The sequence below is a fragment of the Schistocerca cancellata genome, chromosome 4, assembly GCF_023864275.1.
Source record: "Schistocerca cancellata isolate TAMUIC-IGC-003103 chromosome 4, iqSchCanc2.1, whole genome shotgun sequence".
NCBI lineage: Eukaryota > Metazoa > Arthropoda > Insecta > Orthoptera > Acrididae > Schistocerca > Schistocerca cancellata.
In genome coordinates this window covers 250,569,531-250,584,614 of record NC_064629.1, presented here as the reverse complement: position 1 = coordinate 250,584,614, position 15,084 = coordinate 250,569,531, and the positions used below count along the sequence as shown (strand labels likewise).

General features: G+C 43.1%; 1 pseudogene; it reads left to right on the top strand.

Annotated features, from left to right (window-relative positions):
- Positions 1-14,612: 14,612 nt before the first annotated feature.
- LOC126185587 (5S ribosomal RNA) lies at positions 14,613-14,730 on the top strand (annotated as a pseudogene).
- Positions 14,731-15,084: the final 354 nt, after the last annotated feature.

Here is a 15,084-nt window from a genome sequence, read left to right as displayed (position 1 = left end):
GGAGTCACTTTTTGTGGTCGCCACTCGTGCTGAAGCAGACCACCGAGGCGGCCAGCGGCGCCACTGTCCAGTGGCTGTTGCTGTTTGTGAAACCGCTCGAATACCTGCAGCATTCGCCATCGGAAGCGCTGCAAAGTGGCTACGTCTGAAGGGCCCTTAAGCAACTGACGTTTACGACGGCAGGAAACGCGTGCGTCGGAGAAATAATTTAAAAATAGATTTGCCAAATCCTGAGTACAACGTCGACCCCACATAATAGGGAAAAGACGAAGAAGAAGAAGGAGAAGAAGCAACCATTTAACTTTACATAAAGCACTTTCACCTTCCGTAATCCTAGCTAAAATGTTTTTCATACATTTTCCTTTTTTGTCCAGTCTACTTCCGATATATCAAAATCTGTTAAAAATCTTATCCGCAGTAAATAGACTGTGCGGCTGGTCCCGGCGGAGGTTCAAGTCCTCCCTCGGGCATGGGTGTGTGTGTTCGTCCTTAGGATCATTTAGGTTAAGTAGTGTGTAAGCTTGGGGACTGATGACCTTAGCAGTTAAGTCCCATAAGATTTCACACACATTTGAACATGTGAACATTTATCCGCAGTAAACATTTAGTTTCCATCATACCTGCCTGCTGTACAATCGACTAGGGGAAGGTCGAGTAGTTCGTACAGCGGACTGTATTGGACAAAACAGACGCCATAAAAACTTAAATGTTTACGGTTTATTTTCCTTTAACAGGCAAATACACAGAAGTGTCTACATAAATGGGTTGAAAATATCGTGAATGAAGCCGTAGATAAAGTCAAACTTCTTGAAACGCCCATCAGAGAGGCGAATGAGAAATAAAAGTGAGAGATGGTAGACTTCAAGCTTTGCGGGAAAACAAAAAGGTGACCACCCGAAACCTGTTTTAGGAAATAAAAAGTATCTTCAGAGATGAACAGGAAACAATATTGTACGATCAATGAAACCTTCCAAGAAGACTGCATTCTGTACCACATTGGTGACGTATGGGTACATGAGAGTTGTGCCGATGAAGAGCTGAACAGTCTTTATTATACGTGAGCTAAATGTTTCACTAAAGGTTAAGCTACTAGTCTGATTTACTCCTGTTGTGTTCAAAAGTTTGACTTAATATCTTTTACATGAATTTTTGCTTGCCTGAGTCTGCTTTCTCCCGTCATGGCAACTTACTAGTAAGATGTATAGGGTGTTTGTTTTAACTTGAGACAACTAAATATCTCGTACGAAAAAATGTTCTCCATGAAGAGTTAATATTAGTAAAAGGAAAATATGTCAGTGCTACAACTGGCCACTTCCTAACCAGCCCTCCTCCGTGGGCGGGGTCAATTTTGTATTTTTCAAATGGGAACCCGCCATTTTTATTACATATTCGGATTCTACGCCACTAAAAGACAGTGTACTCGATCATTGTTTTCCATCCGTGGTGTGTGGCCCTGTAATGGACAAATATCAAGCGTGCCTTTTTTTTTCAATTAAGAACCGACGGATTTGACTCTACAGTTCACATTTACGATGTTAGTGTAAATCTTTGTGTTCTAACGATAGATACTGATATTAAAACATGACTTTAGTGTTGCAGATTTGATTGTACAGTGCAATATGGTTAGCCGTTTCAGTGTCTGTTTAGCAACTACGTTTAGCGTGAGCCAGGAAGAACGACATGCATATAATAGTCTTCTATTCCCATCCTGATGTATGATTTCGGTGAGTCCTCTTGCCTCTCACGACTGGGGCGCTTGTTTTCGGTGAGTATCCACGGCAGGTTCGCCTGTTACTGTCACTTCATGGACGTTTTACGTTATTACAGTGGTTGTGGTTTGTTTTCCGCCGATAGCCGCATAGCGGTTTGTGCGAGAGTCACGGCAGTTGGATGGAAACACACACCGAAATTAGTGACCTTCATGGCGAGGTTCTAGGTCGACCACCGAAATCAAGCATTCCAATGGTTTGGGGACTCATCACAATCAACCCCGTAGGAAACAAAAAACTACATTACCATACACGTAGCTTATTTTCCAGAAATGTCAATGGTTGGTTGGTTGATTTGGGGGAGGGGGCCAAACAGCGAGGTCATCGGTCCCACCGAATTAGGAAATGATGGCGAAGGAGGTCGGCCGTGCCCTTTCAAAGGAACCATCGCGGCATTTGAAACGATTTAGGGAAATTACTGAAAAATTTACAACACTCAACATACGTTTGAACATCAGTATCAACCGTCAGAACACAAAGTTTTACATTTTCATCGTAAATGAAATGTAGAATCAAATGCGTCGGTTCTTAATTGCAAAAACAGGTACACTTGATATTTGTCGATCACAACGCCTTCTGAATTTGAAGCCATTTTGAGTATTTTTCGACCGTGACTGTCTCAAGAAATATTTAAGGGTTTTTTTTGTGACTGGTAGCGGTAATTTAAGAAAAACCTTTACATACAACGTCTTCTATCACCAATAGAAAACGATGGTTTGTGTAACCGTGCATATTTTTTGGCGAAGAATCAGAATATTCAATTAAAATAGGGGTTCCCATTTGAAAATATATGGTTAAACTCGCCCACGCAGAAGAGTGGTTAGGGGGTGGCCAGTCGTACCACAGACAATGTCCTCTTCACTAATTAACTTCTCACATAGAACATTTTTCTTCGTACGATACGTCATTTTCGAGACATTTAGTTGAGTCAAGCTAAAAGAAACACCCTGTATAACTCGCACTTTAATGTTGATGATCACGTAGATACAATTAGATTTTTTTGTAACAAAAATTACTTTTTTTCTCATTACATTTTCATATGACCGATACAGTAATCGAAAATTCCAAACGACCAAAATGTAAAGAATGGATAAAGATATTAAAAAGTCAACGAACGTATATTCTTACGACGTTCACTTACATAATTGTATTGCGTATCACAGTATTCTTTAGTGTAAAGGATGTTCGAGGACAACCAACAGGAGGAAATTAATTTCTAAAGAGCTTACGTGACCGATACTAGCTCCCCCCCCCCCCCCCCCCCCCGGTCCACCCCGCCTTGTGTTTCCTTTTATTTATGTGGATGTTGTAGCCATTAGCTGTAGTACGCGTCACATTGCAAGGCGGTCCAATTAGGAAGCGTTCTATTCATCCCCTTCCACTAATTGCTGTAAGCAACGGCATTTGCCTGAAACGATTTAGGGAAATCACGGAAAACCTAAATCAGGATTACCGGAGACGAGATTGAACCGTCGTCCTCCCGAATGCGAGTCCAGTGTAGCCGGCCAGAGTGGCCGAGCGGTTCTAGGCGCTTCAGTCTGGAACCGCGCGACAGCTACGGTCGCAGGTTCGAATCCTGCCTCGGGCATGGATGTGTGTGATGTCCTTAGGTTAGTTAGGTTTAAGTAGTTCTAAGTTCTAGGGGACTGATGACCTCAGCTGTTAAGTCCCATAGTGCTCAGAGCCATTTGAACCATTTGAACCAAGTCCAGTGTGCTAACCACTGCGCCACCTCGCTCGGTAATGAGGCTAGTATTCCACCGGACGCCTTCCTTTGAGTAGTGCTATAAAAATAATGTTTTGTGGCTTAAAGGCCAGGTGCACGTCAAACTGGAGAATGTATTACTGTATATCAGGAACACCTTGACCGAAGGCTTCATACTGATATTCCAATATCTCCTTGCATGTGGCATACATTGAGAAGATTTTCACTCTTACGAGAGCTTGTTTCGCGTACAGAAAGGAGCCTTTTATACAGATGAAGAATGGTGTGGGTGCATGACGGCTATTAGGTGTGTCTAACGTTACTGGAACTTTTCAGGTGGAGATCGCAAGACAACCTGCGCAGAAGACAGGCACGTGCAGCTTACTAACATCTTTCCCATTTTAAAATGGCTCTGAGCACTATGGGACTTAACATCTGAGGTCATCAGTCCCCTAGAACTACTTAAAGCTAACTAATCTAAGGACATCACATACATCCATGCCCGAGGCAGGATTCGAACCTGCGACCGTAGCGGTCGCGCGGTTCCAGACTGAAGCGCCTAGAACCGCGCGGCCCTGCTTTAAAAATTTCGAATCATTGACATGACGCGCATGGGAGCATTAGACCGACATATCACACGGACAGCTGGCTGAAGTGCAATGACTACAGAACGAGTGATGACGGGATGGATTCAGCACAATAGTATTGCAGGAAGAGTAGACACGGGTCCTTGCATGAAGAACCTTGCACGAGAATTTCATAGGCATGTTCTATTGTCTCTGACGAATAGGTGGATGACAATAATTGATACTTGGGCAGAGGTTATAGGCAGTGTGTCACCACTAACCATTGGGAACACACTACTGGAATCTGGGTTGAGGTCTCGAGGTGCCATACGTCGTTTACCACTGACAGCGTGCCACAGTGAACAGAGGCTGCGTGATGTAACTAGAGTCAACTCGTATATTGAATGGCATTCTTTGGTGTTCCGCGACGAGTCTCGCTTCTGTTTGTGGCGGTCAGATGGAGGTCAACGTCCGTAGATAACTTAGTGAAAGGTTACAGGATGCGGCGATTCTCGAGACCAGTGTAATGACCCGCAGAATTACAGATCAATATCCTTAACATCTGTTTACTGCAAAACTCTTGAACACATTCTGAGATCAAATGTAATAAATTTCTTCGAGACAGTAAAGCTTCTGTCCACAAATCAGCTGGGATTTAGAAAGCATCTCTCGTATGAAACTCAGCTTGCCCTTTTCTCACATGAGAGTCGACAAAGCATGGATGAAGCGGAACAGTCAGATATCATATTCCTAGGTTTCCGGTAAGCGTTTGACACGGTGTCCCACTGCAATCTGTTGACGAAGGTCCGAGCATAAGGATTATTTTCTCAGATATGTGAGTGGCTCGAAGACTTCTTCAGTTATAGAACCCAGTGCGTTGTCCTCGACGTCGAGTGTTTATCAGAGACAAGCGTATCGTCAGGTGTGCGCCAAAGAAGCGTGATAGGATAAGTCTTACTCTCTATATACATAAATGTTCTCGAGGATAGGATGAAGAGCAACTTACGGCTGTTTGCTGATGATGCTGTGGTGTACGGGAAGTTGTCGTCGCTAGGTGACTGTAGGAGCATACAAGAAGACTTACACAGAATTTCTAGTTGGTGTGATGAATGTCAGCTTACTCTAAATGTAGAAAAATGTAAGTTAATGCGTCTGAGTAGGAAAAACTAACCTGTAACTTTCGAATACAGCATTAGTAATGTGGCGCTTGACACAGTCACGTAGATTAAATATCTAGGCGGGACGCTGCAAAGTGATATGAAATGGAATGATCACGTCAGGTTGGTAGTCCGCAAGGCGAATGTTCGACTTCGCTTTAAAGGGTGAATTTTGGGAAAGTCTAGCTCATCTATTCGTATAAAGGAGGCGGCGTATAGAACGGTAGTGTGTCCCATGCTTGAATACCGCTCGAGCGTTCTGGATCCCAACCAGGTCGGATTAAAGGAAGACATCGAAGCAGTTCAGAGGCATGCTACCGGTAGGTGCGATCAGTATGCAGCTATTACGGGAATGCTTCGTTGACTCAAATGGGAATCTCTGGGGGAAGACGACGCTCTTTTCTAGATGCACTATGGAGGAAATTTCGAGAACCGGCATTTGAGGCCGCCTGGAGACTGATTCTACCGCCACCAACGTGCATTTCGCGTACGGACCACGAAGATTCAACGGAAGATATTGGGGCTCGAAAGGAAGATTAAAGACAGTAGTTTTCCCCTCTCTCTATTTACGAGTGGGACAGGGAAGGAAATCACTAGTAGTGGTACAAGGAACCCTCCGCCGCACACTGCGCGTTCGCTTGCGGACTATGTACGTTGATGTAGATATATCTTCAGTTCCTGGAATCATAATGTGGGTACTTATCGGAAGTGACAATAACACTGATTAGGTTATCGTCGAAGGGAGGATGAATGCTCGCCAGCTTGTGGCAAGGATGCTAAGCACGGTTGTCATACTCTTCATGACTAGGGTATCAAATGGTATATTTCCATAGGATAACGCCAGATCCCACAATGCAATTGACGTTATAAACGCCTTCAAGTGCATACGGATCCTGGACTGCCGCGCCCATGTCCCCCAATTTTTCACCCATAGAGCACGCCTGTGACGCGATGGGAAGACGCATACTTTCAAACGAGCTTCCACAGCAGCCTTCATGATCTGATATAACGTGTTTTAGGCATGGCAAGTATTCCCCAAGAAGATATCCAGAGGCCACCTGCCTCCATATTACACCAAATACGAGAGTACATTCGTGCTCATGGGGGTCACTCCTCATACAGATGTTAACTATGGATATCATTTCCGAATGGAATGAAAGTTAAATTACTCAGTCCCCGCTATAGGTTGAAGATTTTCGGGGCTGCTGTTTCATACTATGCCACTTTCCAGTTCCGTTAGTATATAAAGAATCGCTTTCCGGTTTTACTGCTCAGAAAATTTTATTATAGCCTCCACAGTTGGAAACCGCTGCACTAGGTTGTTTGCACATGCAAGTGTGCCAAGGGTCGGGAAAGGGTACTGGCGTGTAAGTTTTGAGCGCAGGCAGCCCGGAGCTGGGAGGCGACAGGAAGTGGCGTGCCCCGTTACAGCCGCATCCGCAAGAACAAGCGCGCTCCCACGCCTCCTACCAGTATGTATTCCACAGTGAGGAAGGACAGGCTTCACGCTGACCGAATACATTGCATTCCATAAATCAAGGAAAAATAGCAAAACTGATGATAACTCGAAAAGTGATCAACATATACCATATTGGTTCTGTTCAGCATGACTGTGTGTGATGTATTTTAAGTCACAAAACAGCTTACTTTTCTCATCCTGTCCTCTTTTAGAGCAGTGGTTCCCATTCTGGGGTTAACTTCTCACTTTGTGTGTGTGTGTGGGGGGGGGGGGGGGTTAATAAATTTATCCGTACATTAAGAAGCGTGCTTTATTATCACTGTTTTGTTGGACCAATACTTACAATTACGTCTACGTCCATTCTTCGATATTCACAGTAGGTGCCTTAAGGCGTGTATCCACTAGCAAGTAACTTCCTGAAGTAAATTCTGCGTGTGATTGCAGAGAGTTTCACACGTGTTTCCACTTGAGTCGCATCATGAGACAGGCAAGAGGAAATTTACAAAGTCTACGTCTACATGGATACTCTGCAAATCAAACTTCAGTGGCTATTAGAGTGTTCATCGAACCACCTGCACAATAATTCTCTACTATTCCAATCTCTAACAGCGTACGGAAAGAACGAACACCTATGTATCCCCGTGCGAGCTCTGATTTCCTTTATTTTATAGTGATGATCGTTTCTTCCTATGTAGATCGGCATCAACAAAATATTTTCACATTCGGAGGAGAAAGTTTGCGCTTGAAATTTCGTGAGAGCAGTCCGCCGCATCGAAAAATGCCTTTGTTTTAATGATGTCCACCCAAAATCCTGTATTATGTCAGTGATACTCTCTTCACTATTTGTCGATAATACAAAACGTGCTGCTCTTTTCTGAACTCCAAAAGAGGATGGACAAGCGTAGCCCTAATCTAGGCAGTGTCTTTCGTAGATCTGCTGCATCTTTTAAGTGTTCTGCCAATGAAACGCTGTCTTTGGTTCACCTTCTACACAACATTTTCTACGTGGTCTTTACAATTTAAATTGTTCGTAACTGTAATTCCTAAGTATTTAGTTGAACTTACGGCCTTTAGATCTCACTAATTATCGTGTAACCGAAGTTTTGCTGATTCTTTTTAATACTCATGCGGATGATCTCGCACTTTTCATTATTTTGGGTCAATTATCAATTTTCAGACCATTTAGATTTTCTAAATCGTTTTGCAATTTGTTTTGCTCTTCTGATGACTTTATTAGACGATAAATGAGACCATCACCTTCAAAAAACCTATGATGGCTGATCGGAGTGTTTCCTAAATCGTTTATATAGATAAGGAACAGCAAAAGGCCTAGAACACTACCTTGGGGAACGACAAAAAATGGTTCAAATGGCTCTGAGCACTATGGGACTTAACATCTGAGGTCATCAGTCCCCTAGAACTTAGAACTACTTAAACCTAACTAACCTAAGGACATCATACACATTCATGCCCGAGGCAGGATTCGAACCTGCCACAGTAGCGGTGGCGCGGTTCCAGACTAAAGCACCTAGAACCGCTCGGCCACATCGGCTGGCGGAACGACAAAAATCACATTTTTTTTCGATGACTTTCCGTCAATTACTACGAGCTCAGACGATATTCCACAAGCACTAAAGTTGATTAGAAGCCGCCAAAAAATCAAAGCAGCTGCCACTGTTGTTGAAAACAAAGAGTTAAGAAAGTGGAAGTGTTTGGATAGAGAAATGTATACAGAAGCACGTATATGTAGTTTTTCAAGAAACAGTTTATTAATTTCTTGGCCATACTAAGTCCACAAATTGTGATTTTTTGTGTATATTTCGGCATCTGTTATCACGAAATCTGCCGCAATATCTTCTAGCGCGTCCTGTTTTTGTAACCCTGTCATTAAAAAACACTTGCTTCATGTCCTAAAATACAGAAAGCTCTCCACTATCTGAATTAATAGTTGCGCTATTTCGGAGCACATACGGATTTCTCACTCTCTCACATTTTCGTACCGGTATTGAACACACAAAACCTCTGCCAGTTTAAGAAAAACTCATAGCCGCTGGCAAGTTCGGCATGTAATTGCAGCAAGAAGCAAGAAACTACTTCCACTACCTTGCGCAATCTACTTCTGGAAGGTGACGAAACTTGTGGAAGTCGACTTGCCGCGGGTATTTCCACATCCAAGGACTTGCAGAGGTAGCTTCTACGAGTGACTTTCGGAAGATTACGCACGTCTCGGGGATGCTTTTGGTACCACTCTCTTTTCCCCCTTCCCTGTCCTATTCGCGAATGACGCGTAGGAATTATGGCTGTGGCCAAATCCCGGTATGAGCTTCAGTTTCTCTTATTTTCTCGTCGTAATAATTTCGTGAGACGCATGTGGCAGAAAGTAATTTATTGCTCGATCTTTCCAGGAATCTGTGCTTTCTGTATTTCAGTAGTAAACCTTTCCGTGGTGCACAACACCTCTATTGCACCGTCTGCCACTGCGTTGTGTTGAGCATATCCGACTAAACGATACCGTGACTAAACTCGCCACTTTTCTTTGGATCTTCTCTCTGTCTTCTATCAAACCAGCGTTGTAAGGGTTCCACACTGACGAACAAAAATGTGGAGTGCTGATAATATGCTACAGGCAGGTGTCCAAGCTCTGGTTACATAGAAATGATTTACTTTCCCAGCGAAACTTGTAGCGCTGCTGCAGGTTTACTGTAAATAAAAATATTTGGATTGCAACGTATTTCAGAAGCTTACTGCAAGATATGGAGACTCCAATTCATAACAAGAAACCTAAGGCACGGTCAATGGGCTTTATGAAAGCCACCAAGAAAAATAAATATCTCGGGGAGAAGGGAACAAATACGAAGATTCGCATGCATTAAATGTAGTGAATATCAAAGGTGACTTCACAAATAGCACACATAAAAATATTGAACTACCTCCTTGAGACATGTTGTTATTGTTGTTGTGGTCTTCAGTCCTTAGACTGGTTTGATGCAGCTCTCCATGCTACCGCATCCTGTGCAAGCTTCTTCATCACGAAGTGCCTACTGCAACCTACATCCTTCCTAATCTGCTTAGTCTATTCATCTCTTGGTCTCCCTCTATGATTTTTACCCTCCACGCTGCCCTCCAATACTAAAGTGATGATCCCTTGATGCCTCAGAACATGTTCTACGAACCGATCCCTTCTTCTAGTCAAGTTGTGCCACAAATCCCTCTTCTCCCCAATTCTGTTGAGTACCTCCTCATTAGTTATGTGATCTATCCATCTAATCTTCAGCATTCTTCTGTAGCACCACATTTCGAAAGCCTCTATTCTCTTCTTGTCTAAACTGTTTATCGTCCATGTTTCACTTCCATACATGGCTACACTCCATACAAATACTTTAAAAAAGGAATTCCTGACACTTAAATCTATACTCGACGTTAACAAATTTCTCTTCTTCAGAAACGCTTTTCTTGCCATTGCCAGTATCCTCCCTAATTCGACCATCATCAATTATTTAGATTCCCAAACAGCAAAACTCATTTACTACTTTAAGTGTCTCATTTCCTAATCTAATTCATCACCTCATTTAATTCGATTACATTTCATTATCTTCGTTTTGCTTTCGCTGATGTTTATGTTATGTCCTCCATTGAAGATACTGTCCATCCGTTCAATTGCTCTTCCAGGTCCTTTGCTGTCTCTGACAGAATTACAATGTCATCGGCAAACCTCATAGTTTTAAACCTCATAGTTTTAATTCCTACTCCAATTTTTCTTTTGTTTCTTTTACTGCTTGCTCAGTGTACAGATCGAATAACATCAGGGATAGGCTACAACCCTATCTCACTCCCTTCCCAGCCACTGCTTCTCTTTCATGCCCCTCGACTCTTATAACTGCCATATGGTTTCTATACAAATTGTAAATAGCCTTTCGCTCCCTGTATTTTACCCCTGCCACCTTTAGAATTTGAAAGAGAGTATTCCAGTCAACATTGTCAAAAGCTTTCTCTAAGTCTACAAATGCTAGAAACGTAGGTTTGCCTTTCCTTAATCTTTCTTCTAAGATAAGTCGTAAGGTCAGTGTTGCCTCACGTGTTCCAGTATTTCTACGGAATCCAAACTGATCTTCCCGGAGGTCGGCTTCTACTAGTTTTTCCATTCGTCTGTAAAGAATTCGTGTTAGTATTTTGCACCCGTGTCTTATTAAACTGATAGTTCGGTAATCTTCACACCTGTCAACACCTGCTGTCGTTGGGATTGGAATTATATCCTTTTTGAAGTCTGACCGTATTTCGCCTGTCTCGCACATCTTGTCAGCAGATGGCAGAGTTTCGTCAGGGCTGGCTGTCCCACGGCTATCAGTAGTTCTAATGGAATGTTGTCTACTACCGGGGCCTTGTTTCGACTCAGGTCTTTCAGTGCTCTGTCAAACTCTTCACGCACTATCATATCTCCCATTTCATCTTCATCGACGTCCTCTTCCATTTCCATAATACTGCCCTCAGTACATCGCCTCTATATACTCCTTCCACCTTTCTGCTTTCCCTTCTTTGCTTAGAACTGGGTTTACATCAGAGCTCTTGATATTCATACAAGTGGTTCTCTTTTCTCCAAAGGTCTCTTAAATTTTCCTTTAGGCAATATCTATCTTACCCATAGTGATATATGCCTCTACATCCTTACATTTATCCTCTAGCCGTCCTTGCTCAGCCATTTTGCACTTGCTGTCGATCTTATTTTTGAGACGTTTGTATTCCTTTTGGCCTGCTTCATTTACTGCATTTTTATAGTTTCTCCTTTCATCAATTAAATTCAAAATCGCTTCTGTTACCCAAGAATTTCTACTGGCCCTTGTCTTTTTACCTACTTGATACTCTGCTGCCTTCACTATTTCATCTCTCAAAGCTACCTATTCTTCTTCTTCTGTATTTGTTTCCCCCGTTCTTGTCAATCGTTCGCTAATGCTCTCTCTGAAACACTGTACACCCTCTGGTTCTTTCAGTTTGTCCAGGTCCCATCTCCTTAAATTCCTACCTTTTTGCAGTTTCTTCAGTTTTAGTCTACAGTTCATAACCAATAAATTGTGGTCAGAGTCCATATCCGCCCCTAGAAATGTCTTACAGTTTAAAATCTGGTTCTTAAATCTCTGTCTTACCATTATATAATGTATCTGAAACCTGCCAATGTCTCCAGGCCTGTTCCATGTATACAACCTTCTTTCATGACTCTTAAACCAAGCGTTAGCTGTGATTAAGTTGTGCTCTGTGCAAAATACTACTAGGCTGCTTCCTCTTCCATTCCTTACCCCCATTCCATATTCACCTACTACTTTTCCTTCTCTTCCTTTTCCTACTATCGAATTCCAGTCAACCATGACTATTAAATTTTCATCTCCCCTCACTATCTGAATTGTTTCTTTTATCTCATCATTCATTTCTTCAATCTCTTCATCATCTGGGGAGCTAGTTGGCATATAAACTTGTGCTACTGTGGTAGGCGTGGGCTTCATGTCTATCTTGGCTTTTAATAATGCGTTCACTTTGCTGTCCGCAGTTGCTTACCCGCGCTCCTATTTTTTTATTCATTATTAAGCGTACTGCTGCATTGCTCCTATTTGATTTTGTATTTATAACCCTGTATTCGCCTGACCAAAAGTCTTGTTCCTCCTGCCAGCGAACGTCACTAATTCCCACTATGTCTAACTTTAACCTACCCGCCCGATTTAGGGATCTTACGTTTCACACTCCGATCCGTAGAAAGCCAGTTTTCTTTCTCCTGATAACAATGTCCTCCTGAGGAGTCCCCGTCCGGAGATCCGAATGTTGGGCTATTTTACCTCCGGAATATTTTACCTAAGAGGACGCCATCATCATTTAACCATACAGTAAAGCTGCATGCCATCGGGAAAAATTACCGCTGTAGTTTCCCCTTGCTTTCAGCCGTTCGCAGTACCAGCACAGCCAAGTCCGTTTTGGTTAATGTTACAAGGCCAGATCAGTCAATCAGCCAGACTGTTGCCCCTGCAACTACTGAAAAGGCTGCTGCCCCTCTTCAGAAACTACACGTTTGTCTGGCCTCTCAACAGATACCCCTCCTTTGTGGTTGCACCTTCGGTACGGCTATCTGAATCGCTGAGACACGCAAGCCTCCCCACTAATGGCAAGGTCCATGGCTCATGGGGGGAGGCCTTGAGACATAAAGACTACATTATAGAGAAGACGTCAGTGATGCGACGATTAACAAGCACCTAAATGCAATAAAGGGAAATATTATGGACAAATACGACCAGACTTATCATCGAAGGTCCGAGAATACGGACAAAGTTCCCAGATATGTAAATGGCGCGAAGATTTCTTGAGGAATAGAATCCAGTACATTGCCTTGGACAGCGAGTGATCATCAGAAACAAGGGTACCGTCAGGAGTGCCCCTCAGGAAGTGTGATAAGGCCGCTCTTGTTCTCAGTATGTATACATACACAGTCTGACTGAGAGGGTGAGCAGCGGTCTGTGACCTTTTGCTACGTTGGGGAAGCGTCACCTCTGAGTACTGTAGGATCTTACAGGATGACTTGGTGGTATTTCTGTTTGATATGATGAATGGCAGTTTGCTCTATATGTAGAAAAGTGTAAGTTGTTGCAGATGAGTAGGGAAAACGACTTTGTAATGTTCGAATGCAGTATTGGTGGTGTGCCGCTTGGCACAGTCACGTCGATTAGAGGCGACGTTGCAAAGCGACAGGCAATGGAATAAGCATATAAAGTCGGTGGTAGGGAAGACGAATCGTAGATTTCAGTTTATTGGGAGAATTACAGGGAAGTGTTACTCATCGACAAAGGACGCGATTCGAGTGTTTGTAATCCCGAACAGGTCGGATTAAAAAAAGACATTGAAAGAATTCGGAGATGTGCTGTTGGATTTGTTACCTGCAGGTTCGATCAGCACGCGAGTATTACGGAGATGTCTCGTGAACTGAAATGGAAATTCCTGGAAGGAAGATGACGTTCTTTTCGAGGATCACTGTTGAGGAAATTTAGGTAATCGGCATTTGTGGCTGACTGCAAAATGATTTTGCTGCTGCCAGCGTAAATTTCGCGTAACGATCGCGAAGATAAAATAAGAGAAATTTGGGCTCGCACGGAGGCATTTAGACAGTCGTTTTCCCTGGACCCATTTGCGAGTGGAACAGGAAGTGCTGTGAGGTACGCTTCGCATGCACCATATGGTGGCTTGTGGGTTATGTCTGTAGACACAGATGTAGATGTAGAAACCTTGGATCATTAAGTTCTAGCTAGTAAAAAATTTATAACTTCCATAATCAGCATGAAATTTAATAGTGGGCCGCCCTTCAACGTCTCCCATTGAATAAATGTATAAAATAATGTGCTACACGGGACATAAATAACATTTTCTTCGCATGTAGGCTGCATGTACACCAACGAATGGAGTTCTTACACCATTTACTGGAATATTATCGACCGACACCTACTAATGTGTTAATCCTCCTTCGTTAAAATGATATATTAATCTCAAACGCATTAATATAGTTTTTAAACAATGCAGCTTTACCCCGTCAAATTCTATACAGTCAGTAAAGAACTAAGGTAGCGATGTGAGCCTACAGGTCAAAAGTCGACATTTAAAAGTAGTACTGTCGCCCTCGAAGTGCTCAGAGACGACGTAGAAGCTCCAAGTAACGAAACACATATCGTAGTTCACCTGTGGCACTATTGCAAAGCAGCTATTGCTACATTCAGCTTAAGTAACTCAGGAAAGCCACGGAAAACCAAAATCTGTATTGCTAGACCGAGCTCCGAAGCCCGATCCTTCGCAATACGAATCCAGTGGCTCCATCACTTAGCAACCTCGCCCATTCCGAGAACTCGAAATGTATCACAGTTAACGAATGCAAAAGAATTAATTTTTGTTAATAGTAGTTGTTATCTGAATTAAAACAGATTGATATTGAAAACTGCCAACGGCGTTGCCGCAGTGGTAACACCGGTTCCCGTCAGATCACCGAAGTTAAGCGCTGTCGGGCTGGGCTAGCACTTGGATGGATGACCATCCAGTCTGCCGAGTGCTGTTGGCAAGCGGGGGGTACCCAGCCATTGTGAGGCAAACTGAGAAGCTACTTGATTGAGAAGTAGCGGCTCCTCCGAGCTCTCAGACTGACATACGGCCGGGAGAGCGGTGTGCTGACCACATATCCCTCCATATCCGCATCCAGTGACGCTTGTGGGCTGAGGATGACACGGCGGCCGGTCGGTACCGTTGGGTCTTTCAAGGCCTGTTCGGGTGGAATTTTTTATATTGGAAATTGTTATGAGTCGCGTGTACTGAAACTTAGACATAGCATAGATCATATGAAACAGCTTGGACAAAACATAAAACCGTAGTTCAAAACAAAGAATTAATGTTCAAACTTATAACATAAACTACACAA